Source organism: Prenolepis imparis, unplaced genomic scaffold (assembly GCF_030444845.1).
Source record: "Prenolepis imparis isolate NDT839.2.m4 unplaced genomic scaffold, iyPreImpa1.0 SCAF_2, whole genome shotgun sequence".
In the NCBI taxonomy this organism is placed as follows: Eukaryota; Metazoa; Arthropoda; class Insecta; order Hymenoptera; family Formicidae; genus Prenolepis; species Prenolepis imparis.
The window spans coordinates 4,238,855-4,249,292 of record NW_028141160.1 but is presented as its reverse complement, the minus strand read 5'-3'; the positions used below and the strand labels follow the sequence as shown (position 1 = coordinate 4,249,292).

At 28.5% G+C, this 10,438-nt stretch overlaps 1 long non-coding RNA gene across 1 annotated transcript; it reads right to left on the bottom strand.

Moving 5' to 3' along the window:
* Positions 1-8,607: 8,607 nt before the first annotated feature.
* LOC145932629 (uncharacterized) lies at positions 8,608-9,880 on the bottom strand. The gene is made up of 4 exons (XR_014424751.1): positions 9,773-9,880; positions 9,401-9,578; positions 8,954-9,128; positions 8,608-8,764 (listed from the first exon to the last, which is right to left on the bottom strand). It is a non-coding gene; the product is annotated as an uncharacterized LOC145932629 (long non-coding RNA).
* Between the last annotated feature and the right edge of the window lie 558 nt (positions 9,881-10,438).

Below are 10,438 nucleotides of genomic sequence, written 5' to 3'. Positions count from 1 at the left end.
TAGTTCTTTTTATATACTTGGCGTTGCATCGCCACCGCATTGGTTGACATTTCAGCGTATAAATTAAACCTACAGTTCGTAAGATAGTGGCGGAAACGATAACGTACAGCACCCAGTGACGTGGAGCCCACGGAATGGCAAACGTGTAATCTGCTCGCGGCAATCCGATTGCGACTAATCTACCCTTTCGTCATTTGCGATGCGTTCCGCCTTCTCATTCGATATCCGCGGAGTATCGGACGTCCGAGTATGATTCGGGAGAACGCATCTGTGCCCACACACGTGTCCACCGCGTCTCCGGTGCTCATGGCGGGTTTATACGCAGGTACCCCTATATGAACAAGCGCATATGGGTCGCTGCCAGTGACAGGGAAATACTGCTGCTGCTTCTGCTGCTGCTGCTAACTACTGCCTTTTACTCTAAGTTATAGCGGCATGGATCCAATGCCACGCTGGCTCTGCGCGTTCATAATTTTTCCCTCTTCTCTCCCTTTTAACTTTGACGAATGTGAGCTGCGTCGCATACGTGTCAAAGAATTTTACAAAATCGGTGACAATAACTCTCGATCATAATTAGCGAACGGAGATTTGCAACAGGATTTATGCGCCTTTGAAGCTTTTGACAAATGAATCTAGATTTTAAAGGCAACAAGTTTATTCAAAAAATATTAAAGAGAAGATCTCTCAACTATATGCTGTTTAAATTATTTTTTATTGCTTAAAATATTGGTTTTAGCTCTCTTAGTTTATGTAAAAAATATTAATTTATTTAGTTTTTTTGAAAAACTATGATAAAAAATATTAGAAAATATATTTCAAATAAATGTTAAATTATATATAATATGTAATTATATATAATATATACTCTTTAATCTATACATCTAACAAAATTAAATTAATTGCAAATTGCCCACAAAAAATTGCCAATATTAGTCAAGTTTTAATTCTTCATTTACAAAATGTATTAAAAATTTAAAGTACATTTTACTTCGTATTTGACAGAATGGAGAACTCAAGAATTTTTAACATCAATGATCAATGAGAAGTAAACACTCGCTTCAATGTAGGTCGGCGATGACCTCTTCAACTCACTTATTCGCGTCCGTCCTTCTTTTTTTATCATCTCTCAACTACTTTGGTAAAGTCGCACCGATAACTTCGCATCGATTCGGCTTTTCTACTTGGCATCGCCTGATTCACTAGACTCGTAGGGTATCTTTTGAATTTAAACTTATTGTTAGTGGCGAGTTTTGCGTAATGAGGAAAATATATTATCAGACTTCTGCCGAGCGTTCAAATTATCGTTATGACGAAGACGTGACGTGAAAGGGAGAGATGCACTCTCTATCCGATATATATACTTTACGCTATCGCAATTACGAAATTATTTTTGCAACCAATTCTAATATGTCCAGCTAGGGGAGAAATAGGAAAAATATAAAATTTATACTATTATTTATAATATAATTAATATAAGTGCAAAACTCTGTGTGCATGACAATACGTGAGATTATATGACATAAACATTTCATTTTACTAAATTTTTTCTTTTTATATTAGCATAAGAAACAAGTTTAATTATTAAAATATTTCGATAATATAGTGTTTTATTTTGCGTAATTCGAGGATTCCGAAAATATCGAGGACTTGCAATATATCATAATAATAATATTATAATAATAATAATTTCAAAAAGATTCATATCTTGGAAGTGGAACTAATATTGCCAAAAAAATGAAAATATTACATGTTGTTTCCTGTGTAAGACAGAATTTTCATTAGTTAAAGATACCACTCACTTAAAAGAGCATTTAAGAACAAGACATATTAACGTGGAATTGAGAAATAAAATAGATTGTATGCAATACACACTTTGTGAAAAAAAGATATCTATCTATTATAAAATATCTGATAGAATGAGCAAGCATTTATCAGATGACCATGATTTAAATTTTAATAAGGAAGAAAACGACGTTATTAAATGTTGTTACTTCTATAAAGATATACGAACAAAAGAAATTTGTTCTTTTTTACAGAAAAGTTCTCCACCAACAGCGAAATAGAAAAATAAAAGGACTCATCATTAATAAGGCGTCAAATGACGGAACAAATGAAAGCAACTTATAAAAAACCAAATATCACAATATACGAGGATAAAGAAGAGAATGATTATTGTTCAAAATTACGGTCAAGGACAAAAAAAGCTTGATGTCTTCGAGATAGTATCTTTGCGCAGAGCACCACGTGTAATCGACTCTTTCTTTTTTTTCTCTTCGTCACTTGAATTGTCTAGCTTTATATATATATAATCTTCGGTGTCATTGAATATACTGCACAAGTTCCTCTAAAAACAGTTATCTCTTCTTTATTTGAATCTCTCTACTTATTACTAATTCATGTCTACACACGTACAATCACTTACGCAAAATTTTACTATTAATCTTTATAGAGAAGTATGAATTTGTATCTTTCTTCTCGACATTTTCGATTTTATGTTGTGTACTCTATAAGAAGAAAAATGTCATTAATGTAGCACAGAAACACAAATTAAATTTCGTAAAATCTTTCTATATTTTACCAACCGTATGTCCATTCATCTCTTAATGACTAATCGTATCCTCGTAACGCTGCTCTTTTTTTATTTTTACACAGCCACATTATGCCCGCTCGCCGGACTCCGCGTGCTACATTAATGATAACATAAATTACTTTTAAAGAAAATAAATTTATTACACACATGTAAAAAATGTAAAAGTTATATATATATATTTAATTTTTAAGTTTATTGAAGGTAATTCTTATTGAAAATGAGCAAAAACGTGTACTATATTCTCTTGCGAACAATACAGACAGAAAGTGAGAAGGATAAGCGCTGCCGGAAAAAGACCAGAAACGGAAGTGAACTAAAACTGACATTTTATCGACCGACAAACATAAATTATATGGCGCGATAATTTGAGATCATAAACTCTAACACCCCCAATTGATCTCCAATTATTGATCTCCAATAATATATATAACTCAAATAGACCCATGCCACGACGACACAATTCCTTTTTCTCATAAAAAACTGGCTTTGTTAAGGAATCTGCTGGAATATGCTATGTTGTTTGTGACATTTACAATTTGCACGAATTATTAGGTATGAAATTCTTTGAAAAAGATTCGTGTAATAAAAAATAAAAATAAAAGTAGTCAATCTATCAATGCTTCAAATGATGTTACTAATATAAATAACGAAAAAACATTTACAATTACATTAACGCACAAAGAATATCAGGATTTATTAATTACAAAAGTGTATGGTAGACGAGTCTGCATCCGATTTAAAAGCAACGAATGGGGAGATATAATAGCTCAAAAACTTTACAATAAAACAGAAATTCAATGCGGAATCAATTTTAAGAGCCATTATTTATCAAAAAATGCTGATTACGGTAATATTGATGGTCAGCATATTATTATACAGAATGCTTGGTAATAATTATTTATATCGCCTTTCGTGTGCATTCCGAATATCAATTGATAATCAAAAAAACACATATGTACTTGCAACAGTAATCAATTATAAAGGACCACATTATCATTATATTAAAATATATCCTGTTATAATATATCACAAATCAGGATATTTCAGAATTAAAGAAAAAAAACTTCGAATAAACAACCAAAAATGAAAAAAGCACAAAACTGATTTCGACGAATATATGAATTCATATAAATTTGAGAAAAAAATATCGATAAAAAACAAGTAAGACTTAAAATTTTGGAATCGAAACAAAATGCAAACATACCAATCTTAAAAAATTACAATTATCTGCGAGAAATAAAATTGACAGACAAATCGGTAAGAGTGATTAATACGTGTGCATTTGACAGCTTATGTCAACCACTTTTTATTGCCTATTAAGACACAAAACACATTCAGACTTTTATGAAAGATAAATGGAAGAGAAAAATATTTTATGTTGAAAAAATCATCGACACAATTCCGAATATCAATTGATTATCAAGAAAACACATATGTACTTGTAACAGTAATCAATTATAATGGACCACATTATATTAAAATATATCCTATCACAAGTCAGGATATTTCAGAATTGAAGCAAAACTTCGAATATACAACCAAAAAAGAAAAAGACACACAACTAATTTCAACAATATAAATTTAAATGAGTCTGAAAAAGAAAATACAAATGAAATACAAATGAAAAATAAAATTATAAACCAAAACAAAAAGTACCCATCTTAAAAAATGGCAACCCTCAAAAAATAAAATTAGAAGACAAATCAGTAAAAGTAATGTATATCGGTATTACACACAGATATTACATCGTCAACATATAAAATGTGAGCTGAAATTTTGTCCAATATATTTACCTCAAATGTTCAAGGCAAAATAAATAAAATTATTTGTTATTGTAGCGTTGGCTACATTACGAGTGAAACAATGATAGATTTGCATTGCCAAACGCAGTATATGCATATGTTAAATTTGTTAAATTATATGTATATATTAAAAATTTCCTAAATTGATAGTTATTTCATTTCAGTGAATATAACAGACGATATGCATAATGAATTGAAATAAAATAAGACGATTAGATTATTCATCAAGAAAATAATTCGTTGCAGATTAAATTTTAGAAACTATTTTCTATATCGATTATTATTACTCTCCTCTTTTCACGAGTTACAAAATAACTTAATCTGTTCTTATTATGTTATTTATAAGCGTTTACCGATAAAGAACAGATTAAGTTATTTTGTAACTCGTGAAAAGAGGAGTAATAATAATCGATATAGAAAATAGTTTCTAAAATTTAATCTGCAACGAATTATTTTCTTGATGAATAATCTAATCGTCTTATTTTATTTCATATATATATATATATATATCTATATATATATATATATATATATAAATGTGTTTGTCTGAAGATATTTTATAAAGATTAAATTTTAATATTGTAGTCGATAGAATGTCGATAGGAGATATATGTATATTCTATTCAAACTCTTAACTCTTTCTAATTCTCAGAAATCGTATAAACTCTTTATTGTGGTTACTCTTGTAAATTCTCAGAGAGAGAGACGCGCTCGACCGAGCGGTCGCCGTTTATAAACACTCAGTTAAAACGCTTATCCTTTCAAATGAAGCCAATCACGGCATGGCACGTTTCGTCAAAGGTATACAATAAAATCGAGGCAACGGACAGATAAGCATACACGAAAACACGACAATGACCCGACACGAAAATAATAATATAATACATATACTGGTGACTTATTCCACGGACATCCCGCTACATCAGATCCCCGCTAACAATATATATATATATATATATTAAATAAAAACACAATATTACAACATGTTTCGAGAATAATTTTCAACTTTGACGAGAATAGAAATTTTGAATCCAAGTGTATTGAAAATAAATGTGTAACCAATATTCCTTAACATGTTTAGAGAATAACTTTTAATTCGACGAGAATAGAAATTTTGTATCAAAGTGTGTTGAAAATAAATGTGTAGCCAATATTCCTTAACATGTTTAGAGAATAGCTTTTAATTCGACGAGAATAGAAATTTGTATCGAAGTGTGTTGAAAATAAATGTGTAACCAATATTCCTTAACATGTTTAGAGAATAACTTTCACTTTGACGAGAATAGAAATTTTGTATCGAAGTGTGTTGAAAATAAATGTGTAACCAATATTTCTTAACATGTTTAGAGAATCAAGAGACACGGTAGTGTCTCGCGCCTAGTTTGGGCGAAGCCGACTCTCAGAAGCGAGGCACCGTGTATTTTTACGCGAATCGGACAGTTCGAGAGAGTCATAGATTCGGATGCTCAATAACGTCTGAAGCGAGTTTTTACTAGGTTTAATCGATAGATTGAGGTCGAATTATATAATGAAAGTGTCTTTATTTTTGCTCTACGTGCTTTGTAAGCGGAAATATAATAATGCAAAGTCTAAATATGAAAAATTTCGTTTAAGAAACGTCCACGTCATCATCGTTCACGCATACATAGTGGTATCTATCGTGCTACACGCATTATTAATCACACGTATACAACACATGCATACACGTATATCACACGTAAACAACACATGCAATAGATGCATGTAGTGGTAATCTTGTACTGTTCTCACGTTTCACAACAGACGGCGTTAGTGGCGCTTCGCGATATTAGCAGCGTGCGGGGTTATGTATTAGATCTTTTGACATATGATAGGTTAAGTGTGCGGTTATCCAGGATCATAATTGATTGATAGAAGAAGAAGAAGAGATTTATAAGAATCAAGTAATTATTTCATATTTTTTATAACAATATTAACAATTATATTCTTATTCATATTTTTTATAACAATATTAACAATTATATTCTTATGAAAAAATAATAGGATGGTTACGTAACAAGAAAATAGTTATTATTATATTATTATGAAAAAAATATAGTATATCACATATAAGTAGTATTGCATATCACATGTATCGTTACCATTTTATTTTACTATTTCTTTCATAATAATAACTACTTTCATGCTACGCTACCATCCTACTATTTCTTTTATAAGTACATAATTATTGATGTAAAATAAGGAAGCGAATAAAAGCTAATAATAATAAATAATGTAAAGATAATAGTGCTATAAATGATATGAGCTATAATAAAGAATTTATATACATTTTTATAGCACATAGCATTCATAACATTATTATCTTTACATTATTTATTATTATTAGCTTTTATTTGCTTCCTTATTTTACATCAATAATTATATACTTATGAAAGAAATAATAAGATGGTAGCGTAGCATGAAAGTAGTTATTATTATGAAAGAAATAGTAAAATGGTAACGATACATGTGATATGCAAAATACTACTTATATGTGAGATGTACTATATTTCTTTCATAATAATTACTTTCTTGTTACGCTGCCATCCTACTATTTCTTTCATAAGTATATAATTGTTAATATAAAATAAAGAAACAGTATATTTTGTATATATGTACGTACTCTAATGATTTAAATATGTTTTACATTACAGGTACAGAATGAGGACATTGTAATCTTTTGAAATAGTACTAGAGTTGCTCAAAAAGTAATGCCCTACATTATTTTTTCAGAATATTTATTCAACAATTTATACACAATATACATGGTAATCTCAATCAACTTCTATTTCTTTATGCCAGTACGATACATTATATGTATTTACTTGCCTTTACTGTACCAACTTTTGTCCTTTCCACGTAACCATGTTTTCACATTTGAATCACGCCCTCTTCATCTTCCAAACCGTATTTCGCGAAGTGCATTTAATTAAGTGGTTCAAAAAGTTAAATATTGGAAGCTATCGCTAAACTGTATTAAACATATAATTTAAAGATCTCTGCGAAACAAGATTGGGAAGATGATGAGGGGATGATTGAAGCTGTGATGACATGGTTACGTAGAAAAAACAAGAGTTGATACAGTAAAGGCATACATATACTTGTATCGTGCTGGTATAAGGTTATAGAAGTTGATTGAGATTATATTAAAAAATAATATATATTTAAAAAGAAGAAATATCCATGTATGTTTAAAAACATTTCAAACCTGTTTAATAAATAGTTTCTGAAAAAATGGCATTATTTGAGCAACCCTAGTAAATCTAAATCATATATAAAAATGAATGATATCCCTATAAAAACTTACCTTTAAAAAAAAGGTAAAAAAAGGCGCCTAGTATGGGCACGCCAGTAGAGAAAAATTACCCATTGCAAACCCATGTAGAATTGTAGTATAAAAAATTACCTATTGCAAACCCATGTAGAATCATATGAAAAATTATCCATTACAAACCCATGTAGAATCGTACTACAAAAATAATGATATAAAAAAAATTGCGCGCCAAGTAAAAATAGAAACTTTTGTACCAGTGGAAAATTTAAGTTGCAAACCTACCCACACAGCACATGTAAATTCCGAGAATGTTCTGAGAATATCACAAAAGTATATTGCGTATGTTCTAGGAACATTCGAAATACATACTGCGATATACTGAGTATGTACTAAGAATGCTACTATGTCCGATTTTTCCTGCTTCTCAGTACATACTGAAAATATCTTTTAGTATATAATAAGTATATCTATAGAATGTCTTGAGTATGACATTGGTATATACATATATGTACTAATAATATACTCAATTAATATAGAATGTCTTGAGTATGACATTGGTATATACAATAATGTACTAATAATATACTCAAGACATTCTATAGATTAACTTATATTTTCTATATTTTATATATAAATATAAATGATATATGTTACCGTAAACACCCCATATTTGTTTTTTCATATACTTACTAGTAAAAATATGCAAATTTTGACTACTAAGTATACGGAAAAACAGATTTCGAGTGTTTACGGTACATATATATATAATCCATTTATATTTATACTATAAATTTAACTATAAATTTATAGTACTATAAATAAAACACTTTACTATAAATAAAAAAAATTGGTGTAAAATATTAACATTTTGTTCACACATAAAATCTTTTTATTCAAATTTCTTAAATATATGTTATAATTGCACATATATTATTTGAACGTATAATTGCACTTTTATATTTTTTTATATAAACATTTTACTTATTATTATTTATTATTATATATATGTATATAATTTTTCTTATTTCACAGAAAGTATTAGATCACGAAGTTGATAATAATGTTCTTTCTGTGCAAACGCTGTAACATATAATAATAATTTCACATAAGAATACATTTAATAATATCTAACATATATTTAATAAGCTATATGCTATATGTTGTTACTGAAATTAACTTTTAAAATCATTTTAAAAATTAATTGCAGTATAATAACTTAGCTCTTACTTAATCGCACACTATATAATTAAAATATGTTATAAAACTCACTTGATTTTTGCGAATCCAGAGTTTCACTTTTATTTTTTACATATCCCATCTCTATATATATATGTGTATATGCGGAGATACTTTTTCTTTAGAAAGATTCTGCAGAGATCACAAAGTGATAATTGATATAATAAACGACAATTGATAATGACGTCCTTTTCTTGTGCAAATAACGCTGTAACATATAATGAGAACTTCATATAAGAATACATATATTAATATATATTAGTTGTTACTGCAATTAACTTTTAAAACGGTTTTAAAAGCCTAGTTAACATATTATTTTATATGTATGCAATAGCTTTCATTCATTATCAATGTGTAATATACAAATATAGAGTATTGGCATACATTAGTCTTTTAAGATCGTTTTAAAAGTTAATTGCAGTAACAATTAGCTTACTTAATCGTACACACTATATAATTAAAATATGTTATAAAACTCACTTGATTTTTGAATCCAGAGTTTCACTTTTATTTTTCATATTTACATCTCATCTATATACATATGTATATATGTGTATGCGGAGAACACTTTTTCTTTAGAAAGATTCTGCAGAGATCACAAAATGATAATTGATATAATAAACGACAATTGATAATGACGTCCTTTTTTGTGCAAATGCTGTAACATAATAATAAGAATTTCACATAAAAATACATATTTTTGATACATTATAATATTCGATTGTGAGGTTATAATTTGCATTAATGAGGTTAATTTGTGTGTTTATAATTATGAAGTATTAATAAATCATTGAATAGCTTTTATAAAATACCCTTTTTACATTTAATTTATTTGAAAATAAAAAGGATTACCTGCGATTAATCACAATCGTAATATAATTGCACCAGATTGCACATAGCACTTGCACGTGGTCAGTGAAGAAGAACAAGGAAAAGACAAATGACGGCAATAGCGGAAATTACGTATCCAAAATGGCATACATATCCGCTCATAAGTAAAAATGCGCGTAATTCAATAGTATATTATGAGAATATACGAAAAATAATATACTACACAAGATGTTCTGATAATATCCTGAGAAAATATGAAAAATAATATACTACACAAGATATTATAGAGATGTTCTCAGTATATTACGTACAGTACGTACATTCACAGAATCAATATAGAATATTCGTACGATATCATGTGCTGTGTGGGTATAGAGTCGTATAATGAACCAGTGAAAAATTCAAGTTGCAAACCCATGTAGTATAGTATAAAAATTAAAAAATTATTAAAATTAATACAAATAAAAAAAAATAAAAAAATTTTAATTAAAAAAACTAGGCACTGCTAAATTAAACAATATGCTAAAGTTAATTTTGAAATTTAGCAGTGCCTAGTTTTTTTAATTAAAATTTTATTTTTTTTTATTTGTATGAATTTTAATAATTTTTTAATTTTTATACTATTCTACATGGGTTTGCAACTTGAATTTTTCACTGGTTCATTATACGACTCTATAGGTTTGCAAC